This window comes from Mustela nivalis (assembly GCF_964662115.1).
Source record: "Mustela nivalis genome assembly, chromosome: 13".
Classification (NCBI taxonomy): domain Eukaryota; kingdom Metazoa; phylum Chordata; class Mammalia; order Carnivora; family Mustelidae; genus Mustela; species Mustela nivalis.
The window spans coordinates 30,664,820-30,690,957 of record NC_139032.1 but is presented as its reverse complement, the minus strand read 5'-3'; the positions used below and the strand labels follow the sequence as shown (position 1 = coordinate 30,690,957).

At 38.8% G+C, this 26,138-nt stretch overlaps 1 long non-coding RNA gene and 1 pseudogene across 2 annotated transcripts in view; both read left to right on the top strand.

The window, feature by feature from the left end:
• Window positions 1-25,738, top strand: part of LOC309847296 — a 202,222-nt gene extending 176,484 nt beyond the window's left edge. Inside the window, exon 2 of the long non-coding RNA XR_014302382.1 lies at window positions 25,570-25,738. This is a non-coding gene — a long non-coding RNA (uncharacterized lncRNA). The remainder of the gene's footprint in view (window positions 1-25,569) is intronic.
• Window positions 1,082-1,745, top strand: LOC309847295 (ATP synthase F(0) complex subunit C2, mitochondrial pseudogene; annotated as a pseudogene). Its single transcript has one exon. The product of its transcript is annotated as an ATP synthase F(0) complex subunit C2, mitochondrial pseudogene (transcript).
• Window positions 25,739-26,138: the final 400 nt, after the last annotated feature.

Below are 26,138 nucleotides of genomic sequence, written 5' to 3'. Positions count from 1 at the left end.
CTCCTGCCAAATAATTTTGCACGTGTTTAAAATAAAAATGGAACAAATTAATTAATGTGTGAAAATGAATTAACATGTGCTACATGATCTAATGGATGTGATACTGTTTCTGAAAGATTCGTTATTCTACACATTCACTAATAATCATAGCAGAATTTTATGTAATGTTTGCTAGGTGCTGGCCTTCATTCTAGTTCTGTTCGTTTAACCCTTACAACAACCTGAAGAGGTAGATGCTTCTACTGCCCCCATCTTATAGTAAGAGAAGTGCTTCAGTAAGTGGGATATGATTTGGGATATGAACGCAGGCTGTCTGGCACTTCTAATCATTATGCTTTCCCACTAAGTAGTGAGCTAAATGCTGATGTATGAGCAGAACATGGTTTCTCTTCTTAAGAAGCTATCTGAGCAGAGGGCAGACATTATGTGCCCATAATCCCTAAAGAGGAGCTGAGCAGAGATCCATAATTATATCACCAATAGAAATTATGTGGCGGAGTATCCGGAGAGGCTCTAGTGGGAGAAATGGTTTACTTAGGGAACCCCCCCCCCACTATCATTTTGTGGGGTGAAAGCTGTATTGTGTCCATGCTAAGGTTGAGTTGACTAAGATGTTGAAAAAGGGCTGCTTTTCTGCTTAAATTGTATTTCAAAAATGTATTTAAAAATAAGCTAAGTCTTCCCTCTCTATGGATGGTCTATGGACCCGCACCAGCACATCTTGTTAGAAACTCAGGAACTTGTTAGAAACGCACAATCTCAAGTCTACCTCAGAGCTACTGAATCAGAATCTGCACTTTACAATGACGCTAAAAGATGTCTGTGCACAGAAAATTTGAGAAGCACCCAGCTAAAGCAAAAATACAAAACCAGCAGCTGGATCCGTCAGGATCATCTCATGGAAACCTGGTTGTCCTTTGTTGCTGACATAGCTTAGCCTTATCTAGCTGCTGGTATGTTTGAGGTGCTCAGCCTGGTAAAGCAGCTTACAATGAAGAAGAGCCTACCCCCCAAGGAAGGACAGAAATCCTGCACCAGCATGGGCTCAGACCATCTCCTCCAATGAAAAGTCCCTGGTCGCCCTCTCTGTCTCCTCGGCCCTGGGAGCAGCTCTCCTGCCACAGCCCCTCATTCCCTGAAAATGTACTCCTGTGGAAAGTTCGTCTCCACCCCGTTCTTGGTCAGGAGCACCTCTCAGTTGTTGAGCCGATCACTGTCTGCAGTGGTGCTAAAACCACCCGAGACACTGACAGATGAGGCACCTTTTAAGGGCCTCAGCATCTTGGCAGCCCCACGTCCCTTGACCTCACTTATTCCCAGCCGAAGCTTCCAAACCAGCGCCATTTCAAGGGACATCGATACAGCAGCCAAGTTCATTGGGGCTCGGGCTGCCACGGTAGAAGTGGTTGGTTCTGGGGCTGGAATTGGGACTGTGTTTGGGAGCCTCATCATTGGTTATGCCAGGAATCCCTCTCTGAAGCAACAGCTCTTCTCCTACGCCATTCTGGGCTTTGCCCTCTCGGAGGCCATGGGGCTCTTTTGCCTGATGGTGGCCTTTCTCATCCTCTTCGCCATGTGAAGGAGCCGTCTCCACCTCCCATAGGTCTTTCTCCCGTGTCTCGTCTGCCCTGTATAATCCTTTTCCTATACCTCCCCAGGCAGCCTGGGGAAAGTGGTTGGCTCAGGGTTTGACAGAGGGAAGACAAATAAATACTGTATTAATAAGAAAAAAAAAAAAAAGAAAAGTCCCTGGTCATATAACCTTCAATGAATTTAACACCATAACACAAAGTTAAGGGGAATTAATTGGGAAAGGTTCCAAAAAGGAAAGAATTTTAGACCAGGTTTGCCCTGGGTCCATCCATGTTTTTGCAAATGGCAAGGTCTCATTCTTTTGTTTTTTTGCTCTTCTTTTTTTTTTTTTTTAAGATTTTATTTATTTATTTGACAGAGAGAAATCACAAGTAGACGGAGAGGCAGGCAGAGAGAGAGGAAGGGAAGCAGGCTCCCTGCTGAGCAGAGAGCCCCATGCGGGACTCGATCCCAGGGCCCCGAGATCATGACCCGAGCCGAAGGCAGCAGCTCAACCCACTGAGCCACCCAGGCACCCTAACGTTTTTTTGCTCTTTATAAAGTTACTCTCCATCACAGCTTAATTCTCTATATTTAGTCTCCTATTTAAATGACTGTGTGCTCCTGTTTTTTTTATTGGACTCAGACTTATATATAAAGCATCAGCACACAATAGAATATATTGTGGCCATTAAAATTATATAGATGTATTAACTGTGTCATTCTTTTCCCTGCCAGAAAGTATTGGTCATTGCTTTTTCTGTGTATAATACTTTTTACCACCATGTGTTAGAGACTTTCTGTTTGGTTATGTAACCAAAGTAAGCACACCTAACAATGATGTGGGGTGAGAAGGTCCCTATAGATGGATCTCAATGCACTACAATCCCATGCTACTTGTGTACTTGTGCAATCCTCGCCTTCATTAAATCTGGACTGGCTGTCAATCTGCTGACTAATAGAATGTAGTGGAGATCATGCTGGGTCAGTTCTGGGTCCAGCCTTCAGAAGGAATGGCAGCTTCCATTGCCTTCTGGAACCTACCTGTCATGTTGTGAGAAGGCCAAGCAGCCACGTGGAAAGCCCAAAGAGAGAAGCCCAACACTATTTGTGGGAAGGAGAAAGACTCAGCTATTCCTGCATCACTGGCAAGCTTCCAGATGACTATAACCTCCCCTACCATGTGAGGCAACTGCCGGAGAAACACCAGGAGGACCAGTAGAATTGCCCAGTTGAGTTAGGTTAACCCACAGAATCATAAGGTTAAATAATATGGCTGCTGTTTGAAGTCACTGAGGTTTGGGTTTGGAGGTCATTAGACTGTGAGGTCTAGAACACAAAGCATTAAATATCCTGGATATTTCCATAGTATAAAAAATATATATATGAGGAAAGCAAACAGACATTCTGAGTAGGAAGTGTGGTTTCTGTAACACGAAGGACAATTCAGCTCATCAAATGCCCAGTGAAAAGTGCATCTCTTCTGACTGTTTTCCCTGGCCAACTAAATTTTTCAAGAGCCCCATGCTATAAGTAGCTTTAGTCGTTTAGATAAAAATACAAATTACTTTTTTAAAAAAAGACAGAAGATAGTGTCTACGTGGTGAAGCTAGGAAGGTAAAAATAAATGAATAAATAAAATATTCAGTATTTTCTTTTTTTTTTTTTAGATTTTATTCATTTATTTGAGAGAGAGAGAAACACAGAGGGTGAGGGAGAAGCAGACTCTATTGAGACCCTGAGATCATGACCTGAGTAAAAAGCAGACACTTGACTTACCGAGCCACCCAAGTGCTGCTCAGTATTTTCTTTTTAAAAAAATGTTTGTTAATGGGGCGCCTGGATGGCTCAATCAGTTAGGCATCTGACTCTTGATTTTGGTTCAGGTCATGATCTCAAGAGTTGTGGGATTGAGCCCCACTGTGAGCTCCTCACTGGACATGGAGCCTGCTTGGGATTCCCTCTCACCCTCTCTCTATGCCTGTTGCCAGCTTTACTCTCTCTCTAAAAAAAAAAATAAAAAATAAAATAAAGAAAAATAAAAATAAACACATGCACCCCAATGTTTATAGCAGCAATGTCCACAATAGCCAAACTATGGAAAGAATCTAGATGTCCATCTGCAGATGAATGGAAAAAGAAGATGTGGTGTATACACACACAGACACACACAGACACAGACACGGGCTTGCACACACACACACACACACACACACACACACATGAATATTATGCAGCCATCAAAAAATGAAATCTTGCCATTTGCTAAGCGAAATAAGTCAATCAGAGAAAGACAATTATCACATGATCTCACTGATATATAGAATTTGAGAAACAAGGCATAGAATCATGGGGGAAGAGAGGAAAAGTGAAACAAGATGAAACCAGAGAGGAAGACAAACCATAAGAGGTTCTTAATCTCAGGAAACTGAAGGTTGCTGGAGTGAAGAGGGGTGGGAGGGATGGGTGGCTGGGTGATGGACAGGGTATATGCTATGGTGAGCTCTGTGTATTGTGTAAGACTGATGAATTACAGACCTGTACCCCCAAAACAAATAATACATTATATGTTAATTTAAAAATTAAAAAAATATACTTGCTATTACTAAGGCAACAGAGACAAAGTAGGTTTTACTATTTATTAGAACGTTATTTTAAATAAAAGCAACCACATAAATCGAAGACAACAGTCACAAGTCTTGGGGGAAAGTGTAACTTTGGTGGCTCTCTATGGATCATTTGGGCATGAAGTAGTTCCTCTTCTATACTTTTAAGAATGACAGAGAGAATTTTCTCTCCTGCCCCAGGACCTCTGCTTGGAGGGAATATGGCTCACTTCCTAAATTCTTTTGTGTCCTGCTCAGATGTCTCCTTATCAGAAAGACCTTCGCTGGCCAGCCCATGTAAAGCTCCATTTCTTCCTCCATAGCATTGTCCATATCAATTTCCATTGATTTGTTTGTTGTCTGTCTCCCTCCACTAGAATGTGAGCTCTGAGAACATAGATTTTGCTTTGTTCATTGCCGTATCCTCAGTGCTGAAAAAAGTGATTGGCATGTACTTGGCATTCAATAAATATTTGTTGAATGAATGGGTGTAGAATGTCTAAAAACTCTACTTGCAGCTAAATAGAACTGCTAAGAAATGCAGTGTACTCGATTCTTTGGCTTAGCATCACAGATAATTTCACCATTATAGTAAGTTTTTTTTAAGTGGCTGGGTTTCCTAAATCATTATGTAATTACCCTCTTAAGGCTGAGTGAGCATTTAAAAGTGCAATCTCTAAACTGTCTTGCCTATATGACATCTCTGCTATTGACATTATCATTTAGCAAACATTGTGATGGGACATACCATTAGGTATGTCTCCTAGGACAGGAGAAACCAGGCTGCAGTAAGCACCATAGCATAAAAGGGAAGAGGAGGGGACTTTGTGCCAGTTCCAACCCATCCCATGTCAGCCAGATGGCCTCAGGAAAACCATTTAACCTCTTTGAGACTCTTTTCTTCACCTGTGAAATGCAGGTACCCTGCCAAGTCTACCTAACTTGGTATTGTGAGGGTCAAATGAGAAAATATATAGAAGTACTTTGAACACCTGAAAAGCATCATGAAAACATAAAGTGTTATAAGAATGCCAAAGTGATAATCCATCATCAACTATTTTTTTTTTTTTTAAAGTAGGCTCCATGGACAGTGCAAAATCTGATACAGAGCTTGAACTCACGACCGGGGGATGAAGACCTGAGCTGAAATAAAGAGTCAGATGCTTAACTGACTGAGCACTCCTCAGTCATCAACTTTTAATAAAAGCACCTGGTGTAACTGGGGGACTGTGCTAGAGCTGCAGGAGAAGTCTACATCTAAGCTCACAGGCTTTCCGTTTAGTTAGAGGGCTGGGTGATAGCATGCACCTTGAAAATTTGCTCATCTGACTAATAATACATTCATCTCCAAAATATGTCTCAGATACAAATGTAACCTTTAAAATCATTGCTGATTCACATTGTATCTTGACATGTTAATTTATATCAAGGGTGGCTAATTGAGCCTTAAGCCCCTTATCAGTTTGAGTCCAACCCTGTGTGTGTGTGTGTGTGTGTGTGTGTGTGTGTTCTTTTGGGCTTTATTCTTCTGTTCATATTGATTTTTTAAAAATTATATGAGTAATATAATTACTGGGTGGCTCAGTCAATTGAGTGGCTGACTCTTGATTTCAGCTCAGGTCATGATCTCAGCGTCCTGGGATCAAGTTCCACATCTAGGTCCATGCTCAGTGGGGAGTTTGCTCGTGGATTCTCTCTCTTTCCCAGTTCCTCAGCCCCTCCTCCTGGTCATGCTCTCTCTCTGAAATAAATAAATAAAATCTTTTTAAAAATTATATAAGTAGTGCATGAATATTTCCACTGGAGAAGAAATGCAATATAGAAATGCTCCAAGAAGAAAAAAGCATCCTTTCATTCCTTCATCCATCATATTGTGTTTCTTTTATTTACCTATTAATTTAGTTAGTTTTAAAAAATATTTTAATTAATTAATTTATTGTTTATTTATTTGAAGGGGTGGAGCTTGAGTAGGAAGAGTGGCAGAGGGCGAGAATCTCAAGCGCACTCTGTACTGAGCACAGAGCCCAATGCTGGCTGGATCCCATGACCCTGAGATCATGACCAGAGCTGAAATCAAGAGTCAGACACTTAGCTTACTGAGCCACACAAGTGCTCCATATTGGGTTTCTTTTAAAACACACTTTAGGGATTCCTGGGTGGCTCAGTCAGTTGAGTGTCTGCCCTCAGCTCAGGTCGTGATCCCAGGATCCTGGGATCAAGTCCCATATCATGCTTCCTGCTACATTGGGGAGCATGCTTCTCTCTCTCCTTCTGCCTGCCTCTCTGCCTATTCGTGCTCTCTCTCTGATAAATAAACAAATAATAATAATAAAATAAAACACTTTAAATGAATATCAATAAGGGGAAAATAACCATTGACACAAGAAAAAGATAAAATCATACAAGATTTCTATACAAATGGTTAAAACATTGATAATTTCCCAGGGAAATTCAGATTGGCAAAAATGAACACATTAGAATTAGGAAATTTAAAAAGACTGATTTCCATAGAAAAGACAAAAAAATTATTAAGTAACCACCTCTAAGAAAAAGTGCCAGACCCAGATGATTTCACCAGAAAATTCTACCAAACCTTAAATATAGGACATTAAAAAGGAAAGAAAACATTCTAATTTCTTTTATGAAACAAACCTAATACTGATATCTAAACTAGATACAGTACAGAGAAAGAAAACTATTGACCAATATAATTAATGAATATTGATACAAAAATTTTAATTAAAATATTTCATAAAAAAAGTTCTATGCCACATTAAGAAAATAAAACACTGGGACCAAGTGGGATTTATTCCAGAAATACAAATCTGGTTTAATATTTAGAAAGTAACTAATACCATACCATAATAACAAATCTAAGAAAAAGGTCATATCTCTATAGAAGTTGAGAAGGCCTTTAATAAATTAATACCTATTCATCATAAAAACACTTATATGGGAAGATAGGGATATAGGAATATAGGAATTAAAAAATATTTTTAAAGATATTTTTATTTAAATTCCCATTAGTTAACATACAAGGAAATATTAGTTTCAAGTGTACAAAACAGTGATTCAACACTTCCCAGTGCTCACCACAAGGGCCCTCCTTAATTCCCATCATCCATTTAACCCATCCTCTCACCCATCTCCCTTCTGGTAACCATCAGTTTGTTTTCTAAACTTAAGAGTTTGTCTCTTGGTATGCCTCTCTCTCTTTCTTCTCTTTGCTCATTTTGTTTTGTGTTTTAAATTCCACAGCTGAATGAAATCATATGGTATTTGTCATTCTCTGACTGATTTATTTCTTTTAGCACAATACTCTCTAGCTCTATCCATGTCACCGCAATGGTAAGACTTCATTCTTTTTGATGGCCCAATAATATTCCATTTTAATATATATCATTTTTTAATTGACATATACTGTATTATTTGCCCCAGGGGAACAGGTCTGTGAATCGTCAGGTTTACACATTGCTCACCATACTCACCATATCACATATGCTCCCCAATGTCCACAACCCAACAACCCTCTCCCTATTCCACCTCCCCCCAGAAACCCTCAATTTTTTGTGAGATTAAGGTTTGTCTCCCTCCAGATCCCATCTTGTTTCATTTTTTTCCTTTCCTACTCCCCAAATTCCCCATCCTGCCTCTCAAATTCCTCATATCAGAGAGATCATATGATAGCTGTCTTTCTCTGCTTAACTTATTTTGCTTAGCATAATACCCTCTAATTCAACCCACATCATTGCAAATGGCAAGATTTCATTTCTTTTGATGGCTGCATAGTATTCTATTGTATATATACAACATCATCTTTATCCATTTATCTGTTGATGGACATTTAGGTTCTTTCCATAGTTTGGCTATTATGGACATTGCTGCTATAAACATTGGGGTGCAATGCCCCTTCAGATCAGTACATTCATATCTTTAGGGTAAATACCCAGTAGTGCGATTGCTGGGTTATAGGGTAGATCTATTTTCAACTTTTTGAGGAACCTCCATGCTGTTTTCCAGAGTGGCTGCACAAGCTTGAATTCCCACCAACAGTGTAGGAGGGTTCCCCTTTCTCTGCATCCTTGCCAACATCTGTAGTTTCCCGACTTGTTAATTTTAGCCATTCTGACTGGTGTGAGATGATGTCTCATTGTGGTTTTGATTTGTATTTCCCTGATGCTGAGTGATGTTGAGCACTCTTTCATGTGTCTGCTGCCCATCGGATGTCTTCTTTGCAGAAATGTCTGTTCATGTCATTTGCCCATTTCTTGATTGGATTATTTGTTCTTTGGGTGTTGAGTTTGATAAGTTCTTTATAGATTTTGGATAGTAGCCTTTTATCTGATATGTCATTTGCAAATATCTTCTCCCATTCTGTCAGTTGTCTTTTGGTTTTGTTGACTGTTTTCTTTGCTGTGCAAAAGTTTTTGATCTTAATGAAGTCCCAGTAGCTCATTTTTGCCCTTGCTTCCCTTGACTTTGGTGATGTTTTTAGAAAGAAGTTGCTGTGGCTGAAGTAGAAGGGTATGCTGCCTGTATTCTCCTCAAGGATTTTGATGGATTCCTGTCTTGCATTGAGGTCTTTCAACCATTTTGAGTCTATTTTTTTGTGTGTGGTGTAAGGAAGTGGTCCAGTTTCATTCTTCTGCATGTGGCTGTCCAATTTTCCCAACACCATTTGTTGAAGAGACTGTCTTTTTTCCATTGGACATTCTTTCCTGCTTTGTCGAAGTTTAGTTGACCATAGAGTTGAGGGTCTATTTCTGGGCTCTCTATTCTGTTCCATTGATCTATTGTCTGTTTTTGTGCCAGTACCATACTGTCTTGATGATTACAGCTTTGTAATAGAGCTTAAAGTCTGGAATTGTGATGCCACCAACTTTGGCTTTCTTTCAACATTCCTCTGGCTATTCGAGGTCTTTTCTGGTTCCGTATAAACTTCAGGATTATTTGTTCAATTTCTTTGAAAAAAATGGATGGTATTTTGATAGGGGTTGCATTAAATGTGTTGATTGCTTTAGGTAGCATAGACATTTTCACAATATTTGTTCTTCCAATCCATGAACATGGAACATTTTTCCATTTCTTTGTATCTTCCTCAATTTCTTTCATGAATCCTTTATAATTTTCTGAGTACAGATTCTGTACCTCCTTGATTAGGTTTATTCCTAGGTATCTTATGGTTTTGGGTGCAATTGTAAATGGGATTAACTCCTTAATTTCTCTTTCTTCTGTCTTGTTATTGGTATATAGAAATGCAACTGATTTCTGTACATTGATTTTATATCCTGACACTTTACTGAATTCCTATAAGAGCCTGTATGAGTTCTAGCAGTTTTGGAGTGGAGTCTTTGGGTTTTCCACATAAAGTATCATATCATCTGCAAAGAGTGAGAGTTTGACTTCTTCATTGCCAGTGTAGATGCATCTTATTTCTTTTTGTAGTCTGATTGCTGAGGCTAGGATTTCTAGTACTATGCTGAATAGCAGTGACAGTTGTGGATGTCCCTGACCTCTCAGTTTTTTTTCCATTGAGAATGATATTTGGTGTGAGTTTTTCATAGATGGCTTTGATGATATTGAAATATGTACTCTCTATTCCTATGCTTTGAAGAGTTTTGATTAAGAAAGAATGCTGTACTTTGCCAAATGCTTTTTCAGCATCTATTGAGATATCATATAGTTCTTGTTCTTTCTTTTTTTAATGTATTGTATCACATTGACTGATTTGCAGATGTTGAACCAACCTTGCAGCCCTGGAATAAATTCCACTTGGTCGTGGTGAATCATCCTTTTAATGTACTGTTGGATCCTTTTGGCTAGTATTCTCATGAGAGTTTTTGCATTGTGTTCATCAAGGATATTTATTGGTCTGTAATTCTCCTTTTTGATGGGATCTTTGTCTGGTTTTAGGATCAAGGTAATGCTGGCCTCGTGAAATGAGTTTGGAAGTTCTCCTTCCATTTCTATTTTTTGGAACAGTTTCAGGAGAATAGGTATTAATTCTTCTCTAAATGTTTGGTAGAATTCCCCTGGAAGCCATCTGGCCTGGGCGCTTGTTTGTTGGGAGATTTTTGATGACTGCTTCAATCTCCTTACTGGTTATGGGTCTGTTCAGGTTTTCTTTTTCTTCCTGGTTCAGTTTTGGTAGTTTATATGTCTCTAGGAATGCATCCATTTCTTCCAGATTGTCAAATTTGCTGGTGTACAGTTGCTCATAATTATGTTCTTATAATTGTTTGTATTTCTTTGGTGTTGGTTGTGATTTCTCTTTCATTCATGATTTTATTAATTTGGGTCCTTTCTCTTTTCTTTTTGATAAGTCTGGCCAGGGATTTATAAATCTTATTAATTCTTTCAAAGAACCAGTTCCTGGTTTCGTTGATTTGTTCTACTGTTTTTTGTTTTGTTTTGTTTGGTTTGGTTTGGTATGGTTTCTATTTCATTGATCTGATCTTTATGATTTCTCTTCTCCTGCTGGGTTTAGGCTTTCTTTGCTGTTCTTTCTCCATCTCCTTTAGGTGTAGGGTTATGTTGTGTACTTGAGACCTTTCTTGTTTCTTGAGAAAAGCTTGTATCATTATACACTTTCCTCTCAGGAGTGCCTTCGCTGTGTCCCAAAGATTTTGAAGAGATGTGTTTTCATTTTCATTTGTTTCCATGAATTTTTTCAATTCTTTTTTAATTTCCTGGTTGACCCATTCATTCTTTAGTAGGATGCTCTTTAGCCTGCATGTATTTGAGTTCTTTTCAACTTTCCTCCTGTGATTGAGTTCTAGATTCAGAGCATTGTGATCTGAAAATATGCAGGGAGTGATTCCAGTCTTTTGGTACCAGTTGAGACCTGATTTGTGACCCAGGATGTGTCTATTCTGGAGAATGTTCCATGTGCACTAGAGAAGATTGTCTGTTCTGTTGCTTTGGGATGGAATGTTCTGAATATATCTGTGATGTCCATCTTGTCCAGTGTGTCATTTAAGGCCTTTATTTCCTTGTAGATCTTTGGCTTGGATGATCTATTTCAGTGAGGAGGGTGTTAAAGTCCCCTACTATTATTGTATTATTGCTGAAGTATTTCTTTGATTTTGTTATTAATTGATTTATACAGATGGCTGCTCCCAATTTAGAGGCATAGATAGTAAAAATTGTTAGATCTTCTTGTTGGACAGACCCTTTAAGATGATATAGTGTCCCTCCTCATCTCTTATTATAGTTAAAATCTAATTTATCTGATATAAGGATTAAAATCTAATTTGTCTGATATAAGGATTGCTACCCCAACTTTCTTTTGCTGTCCTTTAGCATGGTAAATTGTTTTCCACCCCCTCACTTTAAATCTGGAGATGTCTTTGTTTATAAAATGAGTTTCTTGCAGACAGCATATTGGTGGGTCTTGTTTTTTTTATCCATTTTGATACCCTGTGTCTTTGATTGGGGCATTTAGCCCATTTACATTCAGGGTCACTATTGAAAGATATGAATTTAGTGCCATTGTACTGCCTGTAAGGTGACTGTTACTGTATATTGTCTCTGTTCCTTTCTGGTCTACTACTTTTAGGCTGTCTCTTTGCTTAGAGGACCCCTTTCAATATTTCCTGTAGGGCTGGTTTGGTGTTTGCCAATTCTTATAATGTTTGTTTGTCCTGGAAGCTTTTTTATCTCTCCTTCTCTTTTCAATGACAGCCTAGCTGGATATAGTATTATTGGCTTCATGTTTTTCCTCATTTAGTGCTCTGAATATATCATGCCAATTCCTGCTGGTCTGCCAGGTCTCTGTGGTTATGTCTGCTGCCAATCTAAAATTTCTACCATTGTATGTTACAGACTTCTTGTCCTGAACTGCTTTCAGGATTTTCTCTTTGTCACTAAGACGTGTAAGTTTTACTATTAGATGACAGGGTATGGACCTATTCTTATTGATTTTGAGGGGGGTTTTCTGTGCCTCCTGGATTTTGATGCTTGTTCCCTTTGACATATTAGGGAAATTCTCTACTACTCCAATATACCTTCTCCCCTCTCTCTCTTCTTCTGGGATCCCAGTTATTCTAATATTGTTTCATCTTATGGTATCATTTATCTCTCAAATTCTCCCCTTGTGGTCCAGTAGTTTTTTGTCTCTCTTTTCCTCAGCTTCTTTATTCTCTGTCATTTGGTCTTCTATATCACTAATTCTCTCTTCTGCCTCATTTATCCTAGCAGTAACTCCCTCCATTTTCTATTGCACATCATTAATAGCTTTTTAAATTTCAACTTGGTTAGATTAGATTTTAGTTCTTTTATTTCTCCAAAAAAGGTTTCTCTAATATCTTCCATACCTTTTTGGAGCCCAGCTAGCACCTTGATAATCGTCATTCTGAACTCTAGTTCTGACATATTACCAATGTCCATATTGACTATCCTAGCCATCAGTAGTGCCTCTCATTCTTTTTTTTTTTATAGTGAGGTTTTCTGCCTTGTCATTTTATCCAGTTAAGGATATATGAACGAGAGAATAAAATACTAAAAGGGTTGCAAAGACCCCAGAAAAATGTATGCCAAATCAGAAAAGACCCAAAACCGGGGGGGGGGGGGGGGATAAATAAAAATTATATGTGTGTGTGTGTGTGTGTGTGTGTGCATCAGACTAGTGAATAGAATAGAGCCACCCAGTTGGTTGATTTTGGGTGTATTCTGGTGTCTTAGAAGAAACTACCTCCCAAAATTTTAAATGAAGAAAACACACACACACACATACAAAATAAGGGTAAACACAGTGAAGGGATAGAATATGATTATAAAGATGAAAATTTAAAAAAATTCTAAAAAAGGAAGTGATAAGATAAGTTGGTTGGAAAAAGAAAAGAAAAGTAGAGAGAATGTGATCAGGCTGGAGACTAGAACAAAGCCATGTACTAGATTTAGTGTATATTTTGATCTATTAGAAGAAATTGTATCCCAAAATTTTAAAGAAAAGCAAACTATATTTATACAAAAAATAAGGTTAAATACAATGAAGGGGATAAAATATGACTATAACAATAAAGATTTAAAAAAAAACTTTTTTTAAAAGGTGGTGTTAAGATAAACTAGCTTAAAAACATTAAAAGAAGGGGCGCCTGGGTGGCTCAGTGGGTTAAAGCCTCTGCCTTCGGCTCAGGTCATGATCTCAGGGTCCTGGGATCGAGACCCGCATCAGGGTCTCTGCTCAGCAGGGAGTCTGCTTCTTCCTCTCTGCCTGCCTCTCTGCCTACTTGTGATCTCTGTCTGTCAAAAAAATAAGTAAAATCTTTTAAGAAATTAAAGAAAAATAAGTAAAAATATTAAAAGAAGAAAGAGGAAAAGTTTAAAAAGATAGAAAAAGAAAAAAATAAAATTAAGAAAATTTAACTTTGCAAGACTAAAGGATCATGGGGGAAAAGCCATGAATTCCATGCATTGCTTTCCACTAGCTCTGGAGTTCCACTGCTCTCAATGATTTGTGAACTTGGTCTTGGCTGGACGTTCTTGGTGATCTTCTGGGGGAAGGGCCTGTTGTAGTGATTCTCAAATGTCTTTGCCTGATGCAGAATTGCACCACCCTTGCCAGGGGCTGGTCTAAGTAATCTGCTCCAATTTGGGAGCTTTTGTTCCCTGAAAGCTTGCCATAGAGCTCTGGAGAACAGAAATGAAAATGGTGGCCTCCCAATCTCTGGCTCATAGGAGCCCAGAGTTTGGGTTCCCACTTCTTAGGGCTCCCTCAGAGAAAAGCAGTCAATCTCTCCCATCTCCGTGGTCTCTGGCCGCACTCTGAGTCACCCAACCTGTGACCCAGTGTTTCTATCTCTGGCGCACAGCCCTGTTTGGAGTCTCCAAACCCAGCAGACTCCTGCTGTGCACTCCCACTGCTCCCCCCAGAGGAGGAATTGAGGGGGGGTGGTTCTCTCTGGATCTGCCACTTGTGGTTTCCCTGCTGGAAGAGCAGTGGCCTGACTGTGCCTTGGTTAAGGTAACCCCAAGCTGAGAGCTCACTCCTTGACTCTGTCTCCGCAGCTGGCTTGCCCGCTCTGATACTGGGGAGCTCTGCCACACTCAGACACCCCCGATCTTCCTGTGACCCCATTGGTCCTGAGACCACACTGTCCCTGTGAGGGCTCCACCCTCGCTTAGCCTCTGGAGCGCTGTCCTTCAGTGGAGCAGACTTCTAAATGTTCAGTTTTGTGCTCTGCTGCTCCTCCGCTTGCCAGCAGCCGGTCCCTCCCCCTGCAGTCCAACTGCCCATCTCTTCGGATTCACTTCTCCTCACATCATACCTCCCAGAAAGTGGTTGATTTTCTGTTCCTAGAATTGCTGTTCTTCTTCTCTTCTATCTCCTGTTTATTTGTAGGTGTTTGGAATGGTTTGATAACCATCTAGCTTAACTCCTGGGACGTGATGACATTTCAGTCCCCCACTCCTCCGCCATCTTGCCTGCACTCTATATATCGTATTTTCTTTATCCATTCATCAGTTGATGGACACGGGCTATTTCCATAATTTGGCTATTATAGATAATGCTTCTATAAAAAAACATTGCCTGTGTGTATCCTTTCGAACTAGTATTTTCATTAAAAAATACTTTCTTAACACACACACACACACACACACACACACACACACACACGAACACCTGCTCCTAAAGATAATTTCTGACTTAGTGGCCAAATACTACCAGCAATGCTTTTAGGGCTGGAAACAAGACAAGAATGCACACTACCTACTACTGTCCAACATGGTAGTAAGGTATTAGCCAATACAATTAGATATGAGAAATCAACTAGAGGCATTAGAATGGGTAAAGAAGAAGTAAAACTATTTATATTTGCAGATGATATGATACTATACCTGCATACCCCAGAAAAACCAATGATAAATTTAAGATAAACAATAAAAGAATTCAGTGAAGTAGTAGGATATAACATTAACATATAAAAATCAATAGCCTTTAGATACACATACAATAAACAGAAGGCAATGTTAGAGACAACACTGTTTACTATAGCAAAAAACAAGATAAAGTACTTAGAATTAAATTTAACAACAAATGTGTGAGAGCTATATGAGAAAAACCTTAAAGCACCACTGAAGGGAGCCCTAAGAAGTGGGAACCCAAACTCTGGGCTCCTATGGGCCAGAGATAAATAAATAGGCTTGAACAAATAGAAAGGTATCTCCTGTTCCTGGATAGAATGACTGAACATTTCAAAAATGTAAGCTCTCCCTAAGTTAATTAGTATAGTTAATGCAGTTCCAAGAAAACTATTAGCAAACCATTTTATACAGTCAGACAAGTTGATACTAAAGCTCATATAGAAAAGCAAAAACACAGGTATAGCCAAGAAAACACTGAAAAAGAAAAGCTGTTTGGGCCAGCTTTACTAGGTATTAATACATAAAAGTCATTATAATCAAAATAGTGTGGTACTGGTGCATGAATGTGCAAGTGCATCAGTGGAATACAACAGAAATTTAGAATTAGACCCAAGTACATATGGAAACAGTTTGTAACAAAAGTGACATCTCAAATCACTAAGATAAAAATGAAATTTCTAATAAATTTGTTCAACAAAAATTCCATGAATCAAGTCAAAAGACAATTGACAACCAGGGAGAAAATATTCAGAAAATACACCACAGACAAGAGAATAATATTTTAAAATATATAGAACTCTCAAAAAATTATGGGACATGATGCTCATAATGAAAAAGACAGATAAAAGCAAGTGTTGCTGAAAAAATTGTAATCTTCATACACTGCTGGTGGGAATGTAAAATGGAAGTGTAGCTTTAGAAAACAATTTAGCAGTTCTTTAAAAAGTAAAACATATAGTTGCCATATGACCCAGCAATTCCAATTCTAGGTATTATCCAAAAGAAATAAAAAATATATCCACATAAAAACTTTTACATAAATGTTCATAGTGCCACTCTTCATAATAGTCAAAAAATGGAAACAACCCAAATGTCTTTGAATTGATGAATGGATAAACAAAAAATTGATATGTATATATAAATACACACACAATATAGCCTTGGAATAGACTATTACTCAGCCATAAAAAGGAACAAACTACTGAGTTACACTACAACACAGATAAACATTTAACATGCTAAGTGAAAGAAGCCAGTCACAAATCCAAGTTGAGGGATGTCCAACTAAATAACTAATCAATTCTTTTTCAAACTGTCAAGATCATGAAAGAAAAAGGAATACTAAGGAACTATTATTGGTTGGAGGGAAGTAAGGATGAATGATAACTTAATGTTCTGTGAGATCCCAGGTAGGATCTTGGAAGGAAAAAAAAAGGCATTACTGAAAAAATTGGTGAAAAAATTTTCAAGTTTATTTATATAAGTAATCTCTATCCCCAATGTGGGGCTCAAGCTCATGACCCTGAGATCAAGAGCCACATGCTCTACTGAACAAGCCAGCTAGGCAGCACACAATGGTAAAATTTGAATAAGAACTGTAGTTTACTACAGCTGTAGTAACATTATACTAAATTAACATTGTACTAATGTTAATTTTCTGGTTTTGATCATTGCCTGTGGTTATACATTAGAAGGAGTGTGCTGTTTTGCAACTTTCCTATAAATTCCAAATCAGGGGGCACCTGGGGGGCTCAGTGGGTTAAAGCCTCTGCCTTCAGCTCAGGTCATGATCCCAGGGTCCTGGGATCGAGCCCCGCATCAGGCTCTCTGCTCAGCGGGGAGTCTGCTTCCTCCTCTCTCTCTGCCTGCCTCTCTGCCTCCTTGTGATCTCTGTCTGTCAAATAAATAAATAAAATCTTAAAAAAAATCCAAAATCAGTTCTGAATAAAAAGCACTAAAAAGAATATAAACAAAATTGTACTGACACCATTCTCCAAAATTAATCTGACACCAGAAGTAAGGAGGAATACAGCTGAAACTAAAGATGTATTTGTCCTTACTTACTTTAATGACAATAATTAAGATGAAACGCCACATCAGAAAGTTTCCATAGATACAAAAGGTACTGACTACCTTTGGCAGAAGCCCCCAACATACCCGCAGATCTTAAGTGTAATAAAGAAGGAAACCATCCCATGAGTCAGCTCAATGACCTCTTACAAAGATTTAAGTGCTTGTTGAAGGTATTATTAATCAGTTATTTAATGAAATTGCTTCATTTTAGTCTATTTTGGATTTTATTCTAAAAGACAAATTATATAATTTTTTAAAGAAGTTATTTTTCTATGTAATCTCTATCCCAATGTGGAGTTCTCATGGTTATGAGATCATAACCCTGAGATCAAGAGTCTAGCACTCTATGAACTGAGTCAGCCAGGCTCCCTGCCAAATTATAATATTATTTATAATAATATATATTATTATATATTCCATTTTAAACTTGGTTCCAAATCAAGCTGATTATTAATCTTTGTGTGTCTAAAATAATGAAATTTATGTCTTTTGTGGAACATAAGAGAGTCAATATGAGTACTTCACAGTAACTCAGTCACTTTCAATATTGAACCCTTAATAGGTTCACTATAATTTTCTGGATCTTCGTTTTGCATTAAAAGCTATATATCTTCTCCCCTGCTTTAAGAGTCGACTGACCCTTTTTACCTCCCACCAACTGAGACAGGCTGATTCTCCTCCACCCCCACCCCTCCTCTTCAGTCACACAATGTGGGTGCTGGAGACCTTGGGCTCTGACCAATGAACAAAACTGTCCTGTCCTTTAAGCTAGCAACCCACAGATCCAGTGTTTTATGCTTGCTGGGGGCGGGGGAGGGGGTCTTGAGGAGGACTTAGGAGATGGTTTAGCTTCCCCAAATCACCACCTATGTCAACAAAAACATTTCCAGATGCAAGTAATAATAGTGAAACCCATTTGCATGAATAATTGAAACTGCCTCAATCTTGTGCAAATTTTGTAAAAGTGTTTGCTGTTTTTTAAAGGTATGTACATTATTTTACATAAAAACATCAGGGTTGCTATGAGAGATAGCATCAAGGCAAGTCTCTTGGCACTGCCTTCCAACAGGACTGCCCTCCTCAAACATCTCATGTGAGAATTCTCTATCCCTTTCATTTCTATATTACTATGAATATGGCAGTCAAAAGTTGAGGACGTTTATCGGGTTATCTGCAGTATTGTTAGGCTAGTAACAATGATTTATATCTGGTTACTCACATTACATTGTCAGCCAAGAGTTTTACTGTCAAATAAATAAAATCTTTATTTTTTTTAAAGATTTTATTTATTTATTTAACAGACAGAGATCACAAGCAGGCAGAGAGGCAGGCAGAGAGAGGGGGGGAAGCAGGCTCCCCGCTGAGCAGAGAGCCCGATGCGGGGATCCATTCCAGGACCCTGGGATCATGACCTGAGCTGAAGGCAGAGGCTTAACCCACTGAGCCACCCAGACACCCCATAAATAAAATCTTCTAAAAAAAGCTACAAATCTGAATTTTATTGCATGCAATTATATCTCATTAAAGTTGATTTTAAAATAAAATATTGCTGGTAATAACAAAACAATAGCAACAGAAGAAACAAAACAGCAAGTAAAATATCAATAAAAATTTTTAAAAATTCAAAGTAATACATACTATGTAACCAAGTTAGGAAAATGTTATTACTCATATGGTAACAGATGGTGAGCATTGAGTGATGTATAGAATTCTGTATTACTATGTTGTATACCTGAAACTAGCATAACACATAACATAATTCAATATGATTTTTAAAGAAAGTGTTATTATTCTATCATGTGGCTCTAGAATCCCTTCAAGTGAAACAACTAATACTGGGTCATGTGCAGCCCTCACCACTATTCATCTGCTGAACTCTTCCATTATCTCCCTGGATATCCCATTATCCCAATGGATAACTTTGTACCCATTCAACTATCACTCCCCATTCTCTCTTCCTTAACTCCAGTATCCTTTACTACTCTGTGAGTGATTTTTGAGTTGTGATAACCTGAAAAAGGGGAAGAGGTATAAGTTAGCACCAGCCAGTGTGGTGTGTTGCACATGAGGAAACCAGAACGTGGGCGACAGAGACAGCCAAGAAAAGGAGGAGTCCCAGTCCTGCCTCAATCTCAGGAACTCAGAGGAGATTGTAAACTCCTACAATGTGTGAAATTGGAATATCAAAGCAATTTAATTTTATCTTTTGAGCATCAGAAAGGCCTCCAACTGAAGATGAGGTTACAAAAGGCACTAGTTAATTTTTGTGAGGCTTGCAAAATTCATTTATTTATTCAGTAAATATTGACTAAACACTTACTGTGTGCCCAGCACTGGGATAATGGTAGTGCCTAAGACACATTCCTCACCCTTATGTAGTTTACGCTCTAGGAGGAAGACAGTAAACAAAAATTCTCAAAGCTTTAAAGTTATAAGTAATTGTAGGGCACCTGGGTGGCTCAGTGGGTTAAAGCCTCTGCCTTCAGCTCAGGTCATGATCCCAGAGTTCTGGGATCGAGCTCTCTGCTCAGCATGGAGCCTGCTTCCTCCTCTCTCTCTGCCTGCCTCTCTGCCTACTTGTGATTTCTGTCTGTCAAATAAATAAATAAATAAATTTTTAAAAAAGTTATAAGTAATTGAATTTGTAATTGACACAAAGATCTATAAAATTCTCAAAAGAGTTTGCAGTCTACTGAGGATGCAGCTGAGTGTGAATACCCCTTAATACAAAAGTGTGTTCTATGATATCCTTCTAGTAGCAGCTAAAATATCCTTTCTTCTTTGAGGCTCTCTGGTTGTCCTTCTTTGTAAGTGGAATTAATCAATCCCTTATCTGTTCTAGTGCTGTTTGCACCAGATTTTAATTTGGGATAATTCCATTGGATTTAAGTTTTCGATGTTCTGGTTTTCCCTGCTAGACTGTCATCTCCTCAAGGGCAATTAGTTTACTCAACTTGGCTTCATTTGATTTAACAAACATTTGTTGAGAACCAGCCATGTACTGGACACACTGTAAAAGGCTTGGGACCCAAAGATATATATATATCCTTAGCTCTTAGTTTCATTCTTAAGGAAGCTCACTTCCAGGAAATTGGAAAGGACTGAGGGAGGAAACTGAAGGAAGCAGGCCTGGGGAGGAGGGTTTTATAATGGTGTGGGAAGAAACAAGCACAAGTTTGGAACTAGGACAGTGGTGGCAGGAATGGAAAGGAAGAAAAAATTCAGAAGACATGCTGGAGATAGGATCTACAGGATTTGGCCATTCATTGGGTAGGGAAGTGGAGTCAAAGTTGAAGACAGTAGTTATTTTATCTCCTCTAGTTAAAAGCAAATAAAAGGTTGATTCTGCTTGCACGAGAATATACCTAGAATAGGTATATTCTTAAATTCTTAAAGACAGTAAGCGGAATAGAGGTTACCAGGGGCTGGGGGAGGAGGGAATGGAGTTCACAGTTCCTGTCTGAGTTGATGAGAAAGTTCTGGACATGGATAGTATTGATGACTGCACAAAATTGTGAATGTACTTAATGCCCTTGAATTATACACTTAAAAATGATTAAAATAGGGGCACCTGTGTGGCTTAGTCAGTTAAGTGTCTGCCTTTGGCTCAGGTCATGATCCCAGGTTCTTGAAATCAGGCTCTACATTGGGCTCCCTGCTCAGCGGGGAGCCTGTTTCTCCCTCTGTCTCTGCTATCCCTTTGCTTGTGCTTTCTCTTTCTCTCCTTCTAAAGATAAACAAATAAAATCTTTATAAAAAGATGGAATTTTGAAAATGATTAAAATAGTAAATTTTATGTTATGTATATTTTAGCACAATAAAAACTTAAAAAAACAAAAGAATATATTTTTTGATAGACGATCAGCATTTTTTCTTTTTTACACATCAGAATCATTCCTAATTGCAGAATGTATTATCATAAAGAATTCAATTATATGACACATTGTATATTATTACATACTTTCCTGGCATGTTTTATATAATTAACTCACACGTGTTCACTGAGGAGTATTGTTCAGTTGCTTGGACAACATGGGTCCACTAATGTGTAGATGTTTTTCAGTGAATACAATACAGTATTGTGTTTTTTCTTCCTTATCATTTTCTTTTTTTTTTCTTTTAAAGATTTTATTTATTTATTTGACAGACAGAGATCACATAGTAGGCAGAGAGAGAGTTGGGGAGCAGGTTCCCTGCTGAGTAGGGAGTCCGATGTGGGGCTTGATCCCAGGTATCTGAGATCATGACTTGAGTTGAAGGCAGAGGCTTAACCCACTGAGCCACCCAGGCGCCCCTTCCTTATCATTTTCTTAATAACTTTTTTCTCTAGCTGACTTTATTGTAAGAAAACAATATTAATACATATACAAAATATGTATTAATTGACTATGTTATTGGTAAGGCTTCTGGTCAACATTAGGCTATTAGCAGTTAAGGTTTTGAGGATGCCAACTGTTACATGCGGGTTTTCAAACCTCCTTCTTGTTCAAGGGTCAACTGTATTGAGTGGCTATACAGAATGTGGGGAAAGGACTTGCAAAGAGGGGAAATTTCATTTAACAAAAACCTATTCATTGAGCATCAAATTTCACTCCATCTCATTTACTCCTCATACGATCGTGAGGGAGGTATTAGTTTCATTTATAAATGTTTTTTTAAAGCTGGATTATTTTAAAACAAATCAGCATTTTTCTGAGTTGTCATTACAAATGAATGTGCAAAGCTATTGAGTCTTTTTTCAAAACCAGTAATTCTGTACTGCATCTTTATGCAGCTAATCAGAATTTTGAGAGTTTCTAGCATGAAGACCATATTTCAAAGTTAAATTAGTGGTAGTGTCTACTTACATCTATAAATTCTCTTTCCAAGTAGAAGAATTAGTGCCATATAATGTTTCTTTATGATGTTCTTTGGTTTAATTTTTATTTTAAAGTGTTCGTTTGTTCAGGGGCACCTGAATTGCTCAGTTGGTTATGCGTCTGCCTTCAGCTCAGGTCATGATCCCAGGATCCTGGGATCTGGGATCCAGCTGTGCACTGGGCTCTTCACTCAGTGGAGAGCCTGCTCTTCCCTCCCCCTCTGCCTGCCACTAACCCTTATGTGCTCTCTCTCTCTCTGTCAAATAAATAAATAAAATCTTTTTTAAAAAAAGTTTTGGTTTTTCTTCTTGTAAATTTTGTGAAATAGTTTTATTTTCTTACTCTTGAAATTTATATGTTGCCCTACATATTCCTTTCACTTAATCCACTAAACTGGAGAAAATTCTTAGAATCTCCAAATAAGAGTAAAAATGTTATCATATAGTTTTTAAGTCCAGACACAGAAAAAAAGACAATGTCATTAGGCCCCTTAATCATCACACTTCTGCTCCGTGAAAGCTACGCAAATATTGGCAGTAAGGACAAAGATCATTCAAAAATAGCCAGAAAAAGGAAATAATTTTTCTTACTTTGGCATGTGCGCATTTGAAATATTAGTGCTTTGGAGTGCCTGGGTGGCTTGGTCGGTTAAGCCTCTGACTCTTGATCCCAGCTCAGATCTTGATCTCAGGGTCATGAGTTCAAGTTCTACACTGGGCTCCTTGCTGGGCAGGGAGCCTACTTAAAAAAAAAAAAAGGGCACCTGAGTGGCTCAGTTGGTTAAGCATCTGCCTTTAGCTAAGGCCATGATCCTGGGGTCTGGGACTGAGCTCTGCCTGCTTAGTGGGGAGCCTCTTTCTCTCTCTGTCTCTTCTCCTCCCCGAACTTGTGCATGTGCTCTCTCTCTGACAAATCAATAAATAAAATCTTAAAAAAACAAACCAAAACATATGAGTGCTTAAACTAACTTATTTATAACATTCATTCACTTTATGACTTTTAATTAGAGGAATTTGAAGTTTATTGCCTAATGCAAATTTAGCGTTATAAGAGATCAGATATTTCCACAGCAGTGATTGCAAATGTCAGAGGCATTCCAGTGCAGGTTAGCAAGGGAGCCACAGAACTTCAGGGGGTCTGCTATTGTTTTACTCATGTTAAACTTAAAAAAAAAAATGACTGTAACCTTCAAGAATGGGCAAATCCATAGAGACAGAAAGCAGATTAGCAGTAGCCATGGCCTAGGGAGAGAGTGGGGGATGGGGAGTAGCTACTCCATGAGCACAGAGTTCTAGAGTGATGCAAATGTTCTGGAGCTAGATGGCCATGATGGTTGCCCGACATGGTGAATGAACCAAATGCCACTGAATTCTCACTGTCACATGGTTAAAGCAGAATAGTTTTATGTTATATGTATTTCACTAAAATAAAAAACTAACCTGGGGACCTGGGAGGCTCAGTTGTTAAGTGTCTGCCTTGGGCTCAGGTCAGATTCCCAGGATCCTGGGATCGAGCCCCACATCGGGCTCCCTGCTTAGCGGGAAGCCTGCTTCTCCCTCTCCCGTTCCCCCTGCTTGTAGTCCCTCTCTCGCTGTGTGTCTCTCCCTCCCCATCAATTAAATACATAAATAAAATCTTAAAAAAAAAAACAACTAACTTCATTACAAAATGATAATTATAAATTAAATACAAACCCAAGAAGGAGATAAACATCACCAGCAATCCCACTACCCAGATGGAACTGGTGTTGCCATTTTGGTGAGGATCTTCCCAGTTGTGTTCCTGTACCTGTAATTATGTTTCTGTCTTAGTGTAGTAACATAAAACAGAAAGACAGGTGTCTTTGAGAGACCATGGGCAGAAACGCAGCTGGGCCTCAGAAAAGGGCCAAGGCCTCTGGGAGCTGAAGGGTCACTGAGAGGTCAGGCAGTATGCCCTGTTCTGATCTCTTCTCCGTGAGCTCTGTGGGTCAGATTTTCTCTTTTCTTAGATTATCTTTTCACTTCTCCATCCTTATGGCCAATTGCTGCCCCTCAGCTCCTCAAACCCACCTGCTGATATGACAGCTGCCCACAAATGGGCTAGTTATCTCAGACCCATTTCCAAATTCTGCTCATGTTTTGGTCAGCTTTAGCCAGGGAATTCAGGTCAGGCAATATAAATGAGAACTAATTCAGATCATTTGCTCTGCAAAATTTTGAGACAGAAAGATATCATCAGCTTTAGCTGTTTTCCAAGGCATGAAAAAATCATAATAACAGTTTATTGTAGAGGAACTTACCAACCCATTGTACAAATTCAGTTGAAAACAATTTTATGCATTAGTAGATATTTCACCACCAATTGCAAAAGTAGGTGTGGCTTAATTAATTAATTAAAAAGTTGACATGTACTATATTTTCAGTGAAGTCATCAACTTGGCACTTCAGATGGAATGCTCTGGACTCATTTTTTCTTAATTCATTCTCTGATTGAAGACCAGACAGCACTTAAGATGCACATTCCCAGGAGAGTTTTTTTGAATGAGGATTTTAAGTAAATATTCCTTTAAAAAATATTTTATTTATTTACTGGGGGGAGAGAGAGAGAGAGAGAGAGCATGAATGGGGAGGAGGAGCAGAGGGAGAGGGAGAAGAAGGCTGCTAGCCAAGCAGGGCTTGATCCCAGGACCCTGAGATCATGACTTGAGCTGTAGGCAGATACTTAACCAACAGAACCACCCAGGTGCCTTAAGTAAGTATCCTTTTCCACTGAAAAGGGCAATTTGGGGTTTTGTAAAAAACAGTTTCATTGAAGTATAATTTACTTTCTACAAAATTCTCCTATTGTAAGTGTAAATTCAGATAAGTAGGTTTACGAAGTTGTGCATCCATCACTACAATCTCATTTTAGAGCTTTCTCTTCACCACAGAGGACCCCTCTGTCTAATTCCACTTCCACCTTTAGCCCAAGGCAACCACTAATTTATTTTCAGTTTCCATGAGTTTGTAAATAGGACAATTTTATAAAAACTTTTATTTTTTTTTAAAGATTTTATTTATTTATTTGACAGACAGAGATCACAAGTAGGCAGAGAGGCAGGCAGAGAGAGAGAGGAGGAAGCAGGCTCCCCCTGAGCAGAGAGCCCGATGTGGGGCTCGATCCCAGGACCCCGGGATCATGACCTGAGCTGAAGGCAGAGGCTTTAACCCACTGAGCCACCCAGGCGCCCCTATAAAAACTTTTATAGACTTTGTGGAGCCCTCCATATCATCATATATAAATTAATGTCCAATTTAATATGTGAGGGATAATAATTTCTTATTTGATCTTCATCAAAATATGTAGTGTTAGGTCCATTATTAAACAAAACGAGACTGAGACAAGTGAAAGTTATTTAAAGCTTTATTTTATGATAAGTATTAGAAATCAAACTGATCGGCCAGGTGAACGAGACTGAAACAAAGTTAAAATTATGCAAAGCTTTATTCTATGCCAAGCATTAGAAATCAGATTGACCGGCCAGGGCCGTCTCTGAAGAGAGTGACCACCCCCAGCTTACAGGCTCAAGAATCGACCAACTTGGGGCGCCTGGGCGGCTCAGTGGGTTAAAGCCTCTGCTTTTGGCTCAGGTCATGATCCCAGCGTCCTGGGATCGAGCCCTACATCGGGCTCTCTGCTCAGCGGGGAGCCTGCTTCCTCCTCTCTCTGCCTGCCTTTCTGCCTACTTGTGATCTCTGTCTGTCGAATAAATAAATAAAATCTTAAAAAAAAAAAATTGAATCGCTTCTCGGCCTTTTGGCTAAGATCAAGTGTAAAAAAAAAAAAAAAATCGACCAACTGACCGGTCTGGGCCGCCTCCGAAGAGAGCGACCCCTCCCCATCTTACAGGCTACCTTTTATTGGGTAAAACTGTAACCTGTATCTTGGTATCTCAACCCACTGGGTTTGTGTGTCTTTTGCTGATTGGCTAGTTCCATCCGGTCTGGTGACGTGTTATTCAAGATTACCCCATACTAGAAACCGTTACAAACAGTACTTTCTGGGAAGGCTTAGTCAGTTAACATATTCAGTGTGAATAATAAGATTGTTGTCCTACCCAAGATGGAGTAATTTTGGTTTGGGCAAGACCTTCTCACTGTTACAAACAGTACTTCATATTGATTAGATGTCTCTATCTGGC